Source organism: Diabrotica virgifera, chromosome 1 (assembly GCF_917563875.1).
Source record: "Diabrotica virgifera virgifera chromosome 1, PGI_DIABVI_V3a".
Taxonomy (NCBI): Eukaryota; Metazoa; Arthropoda; class Insecta; order Coleoptera; family Chrysomelidae; genus Diabrotica; species Diabrotica virgifera.
Window position 1 is genome coordinate 157,273,522 of NC_065443.1, and position 14,292 is coordinate 157,287,813.

Here is a 14,292-nt window from a genome sequence, read left to right on the forward strand (position 1 = left end):
TATCTCCCTTTGATGCTGTTACTAATATTTTTACCTTTTTTCTTCCATTTTTATAGTTATCTCGTGTGTTTTATCTTTTAGATATTGTTTCCATATTTTTTTTGTTCACTTTTATTTGCTGTTTTATTTCTTTCGACCACATCGCTGTCTGTTTCTTTGTTGGTTCTTTTTTACTTGTTCCATATACTTCCTTAACTGCCTCCAGTAGTAATTCCTTATAGTTATTCCATAAATTGTTTACATCCTTATTGCCTTGTTTCTTTTATGGTTCGTTTTTCATTTAATTTTTTCTCAAATATTTTTGCCATTTCTTTATTTTTGAGCTTATACGTTTTTATCGTCTATTGGCTTTTCCTTCTTTTTTATTTCTTCTCCTATCTTAGTTACGACTATGTAATGATCGCTGCCTATTTCAGGTCCTCTTTTTACTTTTGTATCCACTACCTACTTTTATTCTACCATTGCATTCAACTAGTATATAGTAAGTATACATAAGTATGTAGGTATTTCTTTCTGTTTAAAAAATGTATTAGTTATTGTCATGTTGTTTCTTCTTCTTCTTCCTACTTTATAAATAGGCTCAATGCCTGTTTTACTTAATTGAATCATTTGTTTTGAACCAATTGAATAATTTGAAATTTTAATTGAATCATTGGTTTAACAATATTTAATAATTATTTAATCATAATTCAGTAATATTTTTTTTGTTTTGGTTAGGATATTCTACTTTTGTTATAGGTATATTTGTCAAAATGAGGACGTCCTGTAAATATATAAAGTAATACCTACTTAACTGTGAAATATCTACAATTTTAATATTATCAGCTAGTTGGCAATCTTGATATTAATCAGAATAGTTTATAAACTATACAACTATTATACAAGGTCATTATAAATTCAACCTATCTAATTATTATTTGCTAATATATTTATTTTATATTTTCATACAAAACATCCAATAATAAGCCGTCCACGAATAGTTTCAAATTTACCTACAAATCGTTAAGGAATTCTAATAATCTTTTGTTTCCAATGACACCTATGTAGTGTAGATATCTTGTTTAATTAACTTCATGTTTATAATATTGCGTAATATTTATTCACTCTGTATCATTCTGTATTCGCGATTTGCTCGAGTCGAAGGTTATTTATCTAAAATGTAAAATTCGTTAAATGATCACTGACTTCACTGATCAGAACAGGTACCTACGTGGTACCCACACCTGTCTTCTGCCGTGAAGCCGAAATTATAGTTTCTTTCAAGGGTGAACAGAAAATAATAGAGTAGGTATTTAATTATTCTTCGATTGATCGTATATAGGTAAGAAAATCTTTGCTGAAATACATTTTAAACCATAATTCTTTAGTAGGTATGAATTTTACAATAATTATTACGTTCATTTTGAATAGAAATTGAGTACCTACAAGTAATAAGTATAACCACGTTGACAAAAATAAGGTTTAAATAGAATGTTACAAAATTTTTAAACAAAAAATGTAATACCTAAAACATTTTATATAATATTAAACATTTTTTTGTGAACTTTGAATAATCTAAAATAGACAAGTCCTGTCTATTTATTTGTTAAAGGCACGTATCCATTACGTTGATAGGTACTCCGTGCTCCGTGTAACTGCTCCACATAGTGGATACGTTGGTGCTCCCTCGGCGATCCAATCGGCGGCGGTTTATATGTAGAGGAGCGCATGCAGTATCCATTGGAGCAGTTACACGGAGCACGGTGAACCAACGTAATGGCCTTACACGTTACACCTTAAAATCACGTGGTGATAAAACCTAACACCTAACCATTATAATCGTGAATGTCATGTTATGTGCATAGACAGATAATACCTGTCTATGGACGGTACAAACTACATAGTAAACATAGTAAAATACCTATTACATATTTTATGAACATGCACCCAATGACGTATAATATAATAGGTACAGAGCCAGCAGTCGCTCATGCTTGATATATATATAATCGGGTGTCATAAATACCTACCTATGGAGGTTGGAATTAAAGTGGTTCGTAAGTAATGAATAATTAAAAAAATTGGCAAAATGTAGAAAACACTTTGCATCTTGGTTATAAACAATCAGAGATCCATTAAATGTTATGTTATTCAGAAGCACCTCAGCGTTGCCGATATGCTCCTATTGTTAGTTGTTACGCCTGTTTCCTAATAAATCATTACGATGTTGCCTTACATAATACATTATAAATATCATACATTATCCAAAAGATACCGTGCAACGATATATCTATGGTAACTAATTCACACAAGAATTAATTAGAACTATGAAGACGTGGGATTTGGAAGCGAAGAAATTTGGGTCAGAAATAAATCATGAGGAAACAAAACAACAGCCAATAAGTGCATAAGTAACAAAGCTAAGGGAAACAAAACGTACGGAAATTTATGCCTGGTTGCCTAAACAGATCTTAAACTTAACACGTGCCCTAAGCTCAGCTTACGAAACATACCTGGGGCACCACTCAGTCTTAGATCAATTTTCAGCTTGCCACAATGGATTGCCACGTGGATCTAATTGATAAGAATCGAAAATTATGGAGCTACGTAAGTTAGACTTAACAGCGACCCTATTTATAAGTTGAGCTGGGCTAAGCTGGAGCTTAAGATTTGTTGGTGCAACCAGGTATTAAAGCTTCTAATGAAGTCAAAATGTTCCTTGTGAAAAACTAAAACACGAATCTCAAAAACAACCATGTAACCTACTGTTAACTAATCTAGTTTAAAATATATTAAAATAAGTCATATGAAAGGCAAATGAAGAGGCATTAGATCGATGGGAAATAAATGTATTTAAATCTCTCTATGATGAAAACAGGAGGTTGCTGAAGAGATGGAGGAAGAAAACAAACAAATAACTAACAAATTCATATACCTAGAGGAGCCGGTTATTATGTCTATATAAAATCACAAAGACTAGATTGATGTCTATGAGTGCAGAATATATTTGAACGCCCAAAATTAAGATGTGTTATCACCAAAGATTAGTGTATTTGATTAAGTATTTGAACGCTATTAAGATATGTAATCACCAAAAGGAGATCAAGAGAAGCTACTTGTCGAAAAAGTCCAAGAGAACCTAAGACATATTATGAAATCACAAAAAAGTAAATGTCGTACCTAACTTAAATGATTGGTCCGAAGACATGACACATGACTAAATATAACAATAATAAACATTAAAACAAAGAAAACCTAAGTGAATAATCTATGAAAAAAAATCTGGGATTTCTCTTTATATTATAAATGTGGGATTCTTTGTTTACTAAAAGCAGTGGATTCCCATATTGGGTACTAGGTATAATAATAATAATAATAATAATTTATTCAACAATAATAGGTACAATCTTTTTAGATATTTACAGCTAAACTGAATAAATTAACCCGAAGGTCTCCGAGAGGTGTGGATACACCTGTTTCGATAAATATGATATAAAATAATAAATAATAACAGATTAACGTAAATAACATAAATAACATAAATAGCCACATAATACAATATAATATAATACAATAAATAGATAGGTACGTTTTTTTAATTGTAAATACACAGTTATCTTTTAGTAAATATGATACGTAGAATAAATAATATAATGAAAACAATAAAATAAATACTTAGTTTAACAATAAAGCACGAATAATTATTTTTTTTAAACAATTATGTATGGCTCAATTAGTTAGTAATATTTTTGAAGAATGGTGTATATACGCATGTTTTATTAAATATGATAAAAATAATAACCAAATTAAATCAGTTTAAAACAATATAAAATTTGAAATATAGGTACAAAAATTGGTAGTGACTCTAGAGTTTCATTTATTTTTTTTTTGTTTTTTAATGTATGTAAATTTAAGTTACTATAATGATTTCACAAAAATTTCTTGTTTGTTCCATCAGAAATGATTTTAATTTCTTTTTAAATAGAAGAACATTCTTAGTATTTTTGATATCACTGGGGATACGATTATATATTTTTGGGGCTAGAAATAGAAAACTTCTTTGACAGAAGGACTTTGTCATTTTCGGAATCATATAAAGGTGTTTGCCTTTTGTATCATGCTCATGTGATGGTAAATTATTGTCTGTTTTCATGGTGTGATATTTTAAAGACACACAAAGAAAGTATAATTGTTTCAAGTCAAATATATTACTATCCTTATATAATCTATCTGTAGAGTAGGTGTATGGTTTAGACATAATAATTTTTAGAAATCTTCTTTGTATGATTTCCAGTGGGAGAATGTGTGTTTTTAGGGCGCTTCCCCAAGCCAGTATACCATAACGGAGATGACTTTCTACTAGTCCGTAATATAGTGTGCGAAGGTATATATTAGGTATGTGTTTTTTAAGATGTTTAAACTTATACAGGATAAACTGTAGCTTTTTAATGATATATTTAATGTGAAAGTCCCATTTTAGATGTGTATCTATAAAAACTCCTAGATATTTAACATTTGTTACGGGTTTAATATAAAAATTTTGTTTATTATGTGATATTTGAAGGGGTTTGAAAAGATCAGTGGTCAAGTTAGAGTTAAATATTGGTAGATAAACAGTTTTCTTAAAATTGATTGTTAGTATTTTGTAGTCAAACTATTCTTTTATTAGTTGTAGATCACATTCTGCTTTTGTTTTTAATTCATACCAATTCTCAGCATCATAAATAATAGCTGTATCATCAGCAAACCCAATTATGTGCCCTGTACTCTGTAATGAAAATAATCCATTTATATATAGATTAGACAGGACAGGACCTAATACTGTTCCCTGTGGCACTCCATATGTTATATACTTCTTTGTCCGCTTATTACTTCGGAGACCCTGACTACCTGTTGTCTTTCAGAGAGGTAACTTCTAAATAATTGTAAACAGTTGTCTCTTATACCAATTTTCTCTAAGGTTTGTAAGAGGTTATTGTGACTAACAGTGTCAAAAGCTTTGGCCAAATCAAGAAATACGCATAAGCAAACTTTATTTTTGTTAAGTGCTTCATATGCTTTAGATGTTAAATTCAAAATGGCATCTTGGGTGGAAATATTTTGCTTAAAACCCAATTGGTGAGGCGAAATTAAATTATATTTTTTGATATATGCTGTAAGCCTATTTTTCAATAATAATTCAAATATTTTAGAAATATGCGGAATAAGAGATATAGGTCGATAGTTTGCAGCAAGAGTTTTGTCTTAATTTTTGTATATTGGTATGACTACTGTTGTTTTAAAGGCTTTAGGCCATATTCCTTTTTCTATACATATATTGATAGTATGAACCAATGGCTCCAGTATGTATGGTGAAATTGTTTTCAAACATTCTGCATTAATGTCGTCAATACCAGTTGCCTTTTTACACTTTAGTTCATTTATTATTGTTTCTATTTCAAATGTATTTGTATGTAGGTAATAAAATCATTGAGTTTGTTAAGACAGTATTTTCATATACTTGGCGGGAATTAGTAAGTACTAATTTTTTCAGTCAAACTTTTGCCCATCTCTGAAAATGTCTTATTAAATTCATTTGCAATATCAGAGGGCTCAGTCAACATATCTCCCATTTAATTTTTAAGACTACAGGTAAAGGCAGGATTTTTATTTAGATGAAAAAAATGTTTATTTCAAATGTTTTAAAGTGTCAAGATAGTTGATTTATATTTATATGTGAATAGTAAGATGAAATGTGATGAAAAAGAAGACCGATGGAACAAAATTGTTATTAATTAGAGACCGTGTGAATATAAACGAAGCAGAGGAAGGCCCCAAATTGGATTGGCAGATAATATCAAGAAGCACGTGGTGGATAACTGTAGCGACAGAGAGAAGAAGAATGGAAAAGGATTGATATTGAGGAGGCCTATGTTTATGTCCAAAGATGAACCGAAGAAGGCTAATTAGATAGATAGATAGATATAATGATGAAATTTAATATAGTTTATTTCTACAAAAATAGGTAGAAAAAATCATAAATAAAACAAAACAATTCAAACTTAACGTTTGAAAGAGAATCACAAATTGTAAAAATTCAAATATAGTCGAGGAAATGAAGCTGAAAAAATGGCAAAACCTCGCAATTTTTTCGTCCAGCATCGATTTGTACAAAAATTTGGGATTAGGCTCATTACACCCTCTAGTTCATTTTATATATTGAGCCGTTGTACGCTTTTGGTTTGGTAAGGGTGAAAAATACCCCTAGTTGTAAAAAATTGTAAAGTAATATTTTAAACTTTAATATTGTCAACATTTGGTTCTTATTAGTTACATAATGAATGTTTTATGCTTTAAGATATACTATCATAATATTTCAACCCTTAAAACCACCCTTGTTGGAGCTATATATATAAAAAATTACTTATCCTAAAAGAATAATTTCGGCTTGCATCGATTTACATAAAAATTTGGGATTAGGATCATCTCACCCTGTACTTCATATTCTATATCATGCTTAAGGGCGTTGATTATTTTTAGGGGTGTAAACAACCCCTTATTGTCAAAAATTATATAAAAACCTTGTATTCTTTAATATGGATAAAATTTGGTTTTGATCGGTTAAATAATGATTGTTTTATACTTTAGAATATAATATCATACATAATATTTCAACCTTTAAAAACCACCCTTAATAACATTACAGTTTTATAAGTAGATATTTTAATAGGTCTATACAGAAAAAAAGTAGAAATAAAGAATTACAAAAACATTTATTTACACAAAAATACGAATTTACAAATATGTACCGGGTGTCCCAATAAGAATGGCTCTCGGCCATATCTCAGGAACCGTTTATACTACAGCTTTGGGAAAAAAAATTTTATAACAAAAGTTGCCTCGAGAAAATCCTGGAAATTATTTTCGTAATTGTAAGTCCACCGCTAGAGGGCGTAATTGAATATCAAAAATTAAAAAATCGAAATTTTACAAAATTTGCCTAATGAATGGGCACTGGAAATCCAATCATCGTATTCTTCATACAATTTTGTGCATATTTTATTTCACAAGTTTAAGTCTACCTGTGCAAATAAGAGGTGGGGGTGAGTGGGAACATTGTTATGAAAAAATCGCTGTAAGTCCGGTTCTGCTTAATCGATTTTTATAAACTTGGTTTTGTTGAAAACAGCTCTTTTTCGTCAATGTAATAGTTATAATTTGAAAACACCTTATTACGTAACATGCCGGCTAGAAGGCGCTATTTATTGTTTTTTAGAAATCTAGTTTTCTTTGGAAAATATTAAATACAAGTATATATGCTTTTCCCTGTATTACAAAATTAGACTAAATTAGCAACAGAATACCGGAAACCGCATATCGATACCTTTTTTCTATCTTGAGATATCTTAAGAAACGTGTAAATTTTAAAAATAACTGTTGCTGTCATATAAGTGGAAATATATAGAAGCACATAGTGTGCTATGAAAAAAAAAACAAAGGAACATTGTCCAGATGTCACCGTATATAATGAATCAAAACAACAATAAGACAAATAACACTATAAAATATAACAAGAAAAGAGTGCGTGTACTTTGTACTCGAGTAAGAAATTATACTTCTACTATTATGATTTTAACGAAATAAATATATTTTGAACAGTTTAATTTTATTTTTGTTTAAATATTACACTAATTTTAATACTTAAAATAATACCAAAAAAATAGCGTTAATATGTAAATTTTTATGAATTGTTGCCTCCGCGCATTTGCTTTTCTCTCGATTAATCGTAGAAAATATAAAAACCTCAGATTTTCTACAAAAATGTTTAATTTTTATTTCATTATATTTTAATATCAATTATCCTATTCCCAACTAAGATAAATACATAACTGTTATTGTCACCGGTAAACTAAGTTAAGGAAGTCAAAGTGGAAATAAGTAGTATGCTATGGAAAAAATAGAACTATTAGAAGTATTAACTTCAAAAAGTCATCATGTGTCAAATTATGTGTCAAATCAGTAAAACATAAAAATTTGTTCATTGATGGTTAGGTGCGGTTTGTTTCTATTAAAATTTATACTTATAAAATTTATACAGAGTGAAATTCAAGATGATTCTTACAAACTAAGAAGCATTTGACATGATAGCCATATTCTTTGAATGCATAAGAAATGCAACTGTTGCGGCTAGAATAAATGCAATGAAATATCCCCAAAGACGTCACCCCAGTAGTAGAGTTTTTCATATTTTGTTTTGATTTATTATATATGGTAATATCTGGAAAATGTTCCTTTGTTTTTTTCCAAAGCACACTACTTGCTTCTATATATTTCCACTTATATGACAGTAATGGTTATGTTTAAAATTTACATGTTTCTTATGATATCTCGAGATAGAAAAAAGGTATAGACATGAGGTTTTCGGTATTCTGTTGCTAATTTGGTCTAATTTTGTAATACAGGAAAAAAATACATACTTGTATTTAATATTTTCCAAAGAAAACTACATTTCTAAAAAGAAAATGAATAGCGCCTCCTAACCGGCATATTACGTAATAGGCTGTTTCCAAATTATAACTATTACATTGACGAAAAAGAGCTGTTTTCAACAAGACCAAGTTCGTGAGATATGGCCGAGCGCCATTCTTATTACAAGAATCTACAGGTCGAGCAAGTCTCGTAAATTTCACGATTGCGAGCCACGCTTCACGCAACCGTGTTTGCGTACTTGTGTTTCGAGTTGCGTGGTCGTGCGGAGTTATATTTACCAATTCGCGCAATCGTACTTGAGACGCTGTGTCAGGTGAGGTGTTTGAAAATTTGTGTAACTTGATTCTGTGGTGTGAAGGTGTTTAAACTTTTGTTTTATTTTTTTTTTCGCAGAAAATTTTTAGATGAAGTAATTGTATGATGAAGATAACACAGAAAATACAAGAGGGCAGCATACTTTGCAAAACAACTGTTACAATTTGAAATCAACAAGTTGTTGTCTTGCAGGTAAAAAAAGTGACTTTTTAAAAAAATTAAAATTATATCTTGGAAACTAAAAATTATTTTTATTTATAATTGAAACATGTAAAAGTATAGTACTCTCAAAAAAATTTCAGCCAAAAATATTCATTTTTGTAGAGTTGACTGCAATTTTTCGACAACAGCCCTTTTTTGGGGTGAGCAGCATAACAAGTCCAGTCTCATCTGAAATCAAAGTTTCTTGTAGTTTATACCTCTGGCTAGTGAATGAACAAAGGATTTTTTATTAGATGAGGTCATTTTTGTTTTATAAAAAAAACTACTTTAAAAATGAGAAAAATTCGGGTCAAAAATGTGTTTAAACTTATGTAAAATCTTCAAATTTCATTTTTTTTAATTCCTTCGTTCATATTCTAGCCAGAGGTATAAACTACAAGAAACTTTTTGATTTCAGATGACACTGGACTTAGTTATGCTGCCAACGCAAAAAAACTTAAACTCTACAAAAATGAATATTTTTGGCTGAAACTTTTTTTGAGACTACCTTAAGTACTATACTGTTACATGTTCCAATTATAAATAAAAATAAATTTTAGTTTTCGAGATATAATTTTTTTAAAAAGTCACTTTTTTTACCCACAAGACCTATGTAACCCCTTAAAAAAATGTTTCGAAGAATATGTTTGATGGCCAAGATGCATACATATATTTAGAAGGAAAGTTCCTGATTTCTGTAGTATAATACATAATACCAAAGAGGAAGTAGCCCTAAGCGCCGGACTCCACTTGCGATTCGTAGTTGTGAAGATTGAACACATTCTTTCAAATAGAAGTCAATCCATGATTATTTAGTCACAAATGGATTGACTTGTATTTGAAACAATGTGTTCAATCTTCCTGATTACAAATCGCAAGTGGAGTGCGGCGGTAATAACACCAAAATATTCCATATAGGTCCATAGAAGGTACACAGACATTGAAAAATTCCTGGAATATCCCCGAAAACATGTTCCCTGAACATCCCAGGAAAATCCTGTGTCAGCATTTTAAACATTACCTGAATGTCTTATTGGAACATTCCATGAATGTCCACGAATGTTCTCTGGACATTCAAAATATATTTTGTAGACATTCCCTGGATATACCAGAAATACAGTGATGAGCGCTCTAATAACCGGCGAAATAGCACAAAAGATGTATTAAGTAGTGAGATAAAAAGACATGAAACTAGTCGAGCTGGGAAATTTAGCGATATTAACTTATACATTTAGATTGTATTGATTGTGTACCACCTTCAGACGTATCAGACGAGTTTGGAAACTACCACTGTCACAGTGACAGTTTTAGTTGACATACTCCTCCGATATGTGTATAGGTGGGATCAATATAACGTAAATTTAAAGGTTAATTTCGCTAAATTTCCCAGCTCGACTAGTTTCATTTCTTTTTATCTCACAACTAAATATGTTGCCCATATTTTGCCGGTTATTAGGGCACTCATCACTGTACATCCTTGCTGATGTGACAATACCTCCTATCTGTTTTTTCATGAGTTTTGTATGAGAGATGGAAAAACATGTTTTAAGGTCACCTCCTGTGTTCATATGTAAATTTTGACTTGTTTTGTAGTTCATAGATAGTTTAATTTACTACAAAACAAGTCAAAAAATATCATATGAAAACAGGAGGTGACCCTAAGACAAGTTTTTAGTCTCTCTTACAAAACTCATGAAAAAAAAAAACAGATAGGATGTATTATTACATCACTGACGATATGTGGCCATACCAAATAATACATCCTTGATAAATATAAACATTTTTATTGAACAAAATCTTTTCATAATGCAATTTACTGATATTCCTAAATATTTCAAAAAAATGTGTCACATTTGCTTTGTAAACCTTTCTTTTGCCTTTCGTAGCCACATATTCCGTTTCCTTCCTGGTTTTTTGTAGACCACTTCTCTCAGCTGATTCTAAATAAAAATAAAATAAATGGTAATTTTTCTATCCTTTACAATTAACAATCAGAAGAAATATTATTTACAGATAATGATATGCATAATAATAATAGGTTTGTTCTAGCATCAGTTTCAAACAGTTTGAAACCATCAGCGAATAGTGGACCAGCGCGAGTAGAGGGGATCGCACTGGTGACTGTATTATGTTCTTTTACTGACCAACTGTTTGCTGACGGTTTTTGACTAGTTTGACTGTTTGCTAGAATAAACCTAATAATAATGAATATTTTGTATTTTGACAATGACATCTGATGTGGAAGTCAAAACATTAATAAAATAATTTTTTGAAGTTAACTTTCACATGCGCGTCTTAAAATTGTACTTTTAATACTTATATCATAAATAACTATTAAAACTATCTTAAGAGGAAACAATATCGATCAACAGGTAGCGAAAATGTGTTCCAAGATTGCGGCTGTAATTTTGAATATTTTTTCGAGATATTTGGCACACATATTCTTAATATAATAAAGAATGGCGGTACAGAGCCCAATTTGAAAAATATATTAATATGTGGAAATTACTCTGTAATTAAATACAATATAAAAAAACGAGCTTGTACCGCCATTAAGAAGAACAAAAAATACACTTTCTTCAAATACAACTTTTTTATCCGATTTTGTGTTATTTTGGAACTACTGAAATTTTTTATGTCATTAGTAGTTCCAAAATTACACAAAATCTAGGCATCGGATAAAAAAGTTTATTTGAAGAAAGTGTATTTTTTTGTTCTTCTTAGTGGCGGTACAGGCTCGTTTTTTAAATATTGTATAATTACAGAGTAATTTCCACATATTAATATATTTTTCAAATTGGGCTCTGTACCGCCATTCTTTATTATTTTACGAATACGTGTGCCAAATACCTCGAAAAAATATTCAAAATTACAGTGGCAATCTTGGAACACGTTTTGGCTACCTGTTGATCGCTACTGTATTAACTTAAAAACATTGTAATTTGCTAAACCAGTATATTTTACTCTACTACTACTCTACTAGCTACCTCATTTTCCACTGTTTCTAAAGACTTGTTTACATGGGTAGAGTTTTGAGGAGAGTAGAGTAGCGGTAGTACTCTACCAAAAATGGCTTGATACCATTCACATGAGGAGAGTACAAGTATAGTACTGATGCTAGTATAGTGAAACCGATTTTTGTATTTTTAAACACTCTTGATTATAAGTGCACCTTAAATTCTTATTTTTTTGCTTAAGCTCGTTTACTCCAAAGCCCCCCTTGCAATTCTTTCGACGATTTCATCCTCCGCAGCTTGCTGCAAACTTTTATTTCTGTAGTATACACTACCTAAATTCCATAAACACTGGTATTCACCCTATTATAGCTCTACAAGTTTTAAAGTTTCATCTTCGGTGAACTTCATTTTCACTATTTACACAAAACACAATTCCAGCCAGAATGACCGCGCCCCCATGTACTCTCCTACCTACTCTATTCTGCCATAATTGAGCGTGTTCCATGGGTAAAGTGTGCAGCCGAGTAGACATTTTGGCAGTAGTGGTGGTCATAGAGTAGTTACTTTGCCATAGGTTGCTAGTCACTCTACTTTAACTCCAACTATACACTCTACCAGCTATTCTACTGTGCTGAGCATTTTTACAGGTAGAGTTACTCTACTCTATCAAGTACTTGCATCATTACTCTACCCGTGTAAACAAGTCTTAAATCTACTGAATGAAAATCTACTTAATCTTAATCTACTCTTAATGAAAAATGTCTAAAATCATTTACCCACCTAGTATTATTGTAGAATTTAAGACAGTCCAGTGCCTTATAAATAATTTCAATATGAATATTTTTTCCTTTAATTCTCCTTTGATACCACTCCATTTTAGATTTTGGGGAACTTATTTCATTGTGTTTATAGCCCATATTTATTGAAGGAACCCAATCTGGAGATTGTTATTATCGATTAAGTCGGCTGGTTTTCCTATTTTCCTATAAGATTAAAATGTTAACATCTTCAAAAATCGTTACTGTTTTAATTGTAACTTACCTTACCAGATATAAAATGATTACAGCAGACAGGACAGGAAAATTTTCATTTCGCTAGTAAAACCTGTACATTGTATTGCATTTAACCATTGTTGTCTCTCAGCTACCTTATTTAGTTCAGTTTAAAAGTGAACTTTATCTTGACTTTATCACAATTACTTTGCATTTCACACTTCAAAACAGAACACCAATGAAGCATATTATCTTTCTAAATTAATACTTCCAGAGAAAATGTTAAATTAATCTTTGTACAACACAAAATTACAAAGAAATACAACTAAAATTATCTAAAACTCATGAAGAACAGATAGAATAAGATTTATCTTTTACACCCAGTAGCCATATTGAGAATAGTATACCTACCATATTATTATGAATCAGTAGAAACGATTATATTTAAATTTGGTAAATATAACTCCGCACAGTGATATGGGAGAGTATCACTGACTCCGCACGACCACGCAACTCGAAACACAAGTACGCAAACACGGTTGCGTGAAGCGTGGCTCGCAATCGTGAAATTTACGAGACTTGCTCGAACTGTAGATTCTTGTATTCTTATTGGGACACCCGGTACAAATACAAATACAAATAGTTTTTTAGTCATCTTCCAGTATACGAACCGCTTCTGTGGTATTATACATTCATTGAAAATTATTCATAAGCGGACTATCCGAATTTTTCGGAAAAAAAAATGGTTTTATAAACATAGCTCCTTCATTTTTGGCGGTGAAAAGATTTTTCAAAAATGACTTTGTAGGATTTTTGAAGAGTTATAAGACTGTGTAAACTAAATTCCGTAAGATCCCTCAGTTTTTAATTAGGGAGTGTTTTAAGGGCTCGAATAAGGGGGTGTTTGCTCGTAAATAGAGGTTTTAAACAGCTATATCCCGCTAACTGTTCACTGCAATGGAAATCTTCGCACAAGGGAATTTTAGTTATTAAAGAAGCTACAATGTGGTAATCCATCATTTTTTTCATATCTCTAGTATTTTTGGAGATATTTTGAAGTAAAAGGTGAAAATGGGAAATTCCAAAAAATTAATTTTTCTTTAAACTCCAATTTTTCTAAAATTAGGCCTTTTAAATAAGTCAAACTTCTTGGGTGTTTTGATAATACAAATATAAAAGGAATTACAGAAAGATGAAGACCAATTTTTATCAAGAGGGTAGTTAAGGGGTTGTTTTTACTGATTTTTTATAGAGAAAAGCAGGTACCGACCTTTTTTTGATCATAAGTCGCTTACTTTTTAGACTAGAATTTTTTTATTATTTGTTTTGAAAGACCTTACTGTATACTTGAAAAAAGATTATTTAAGTTTTCCTCGAAA

At 30.6% G+C, this 14,292-nt stretch overlaps 1 protein-coding gene across 2 annotated transcripts in view; it reads left to right on the plus strand.

Moving 5' to 3' along the window:
* Window positions 1-1,095: 1,095 nt before the first annotated feature.
* LOC126878792 (cytochrome P450 6a2-like) overlaps window positions 1,096-14,292 on the plus strand; it is a 106,766-nt gene continuing 93,569 nt past the window's right edge. The window contains exon 1 of one of the 2 annotated variants that reach the window (XM_050641684.1): window positions 1,096-1,321. The gene's annotated coding sequence lies outside the window, so the exon portion shown is untranslated. The remainder of the gene's footprint in view (window positions 1,322-14,292) is intronic. The other variant, XM_050641685.1, reaches the window with a different exon arrangement.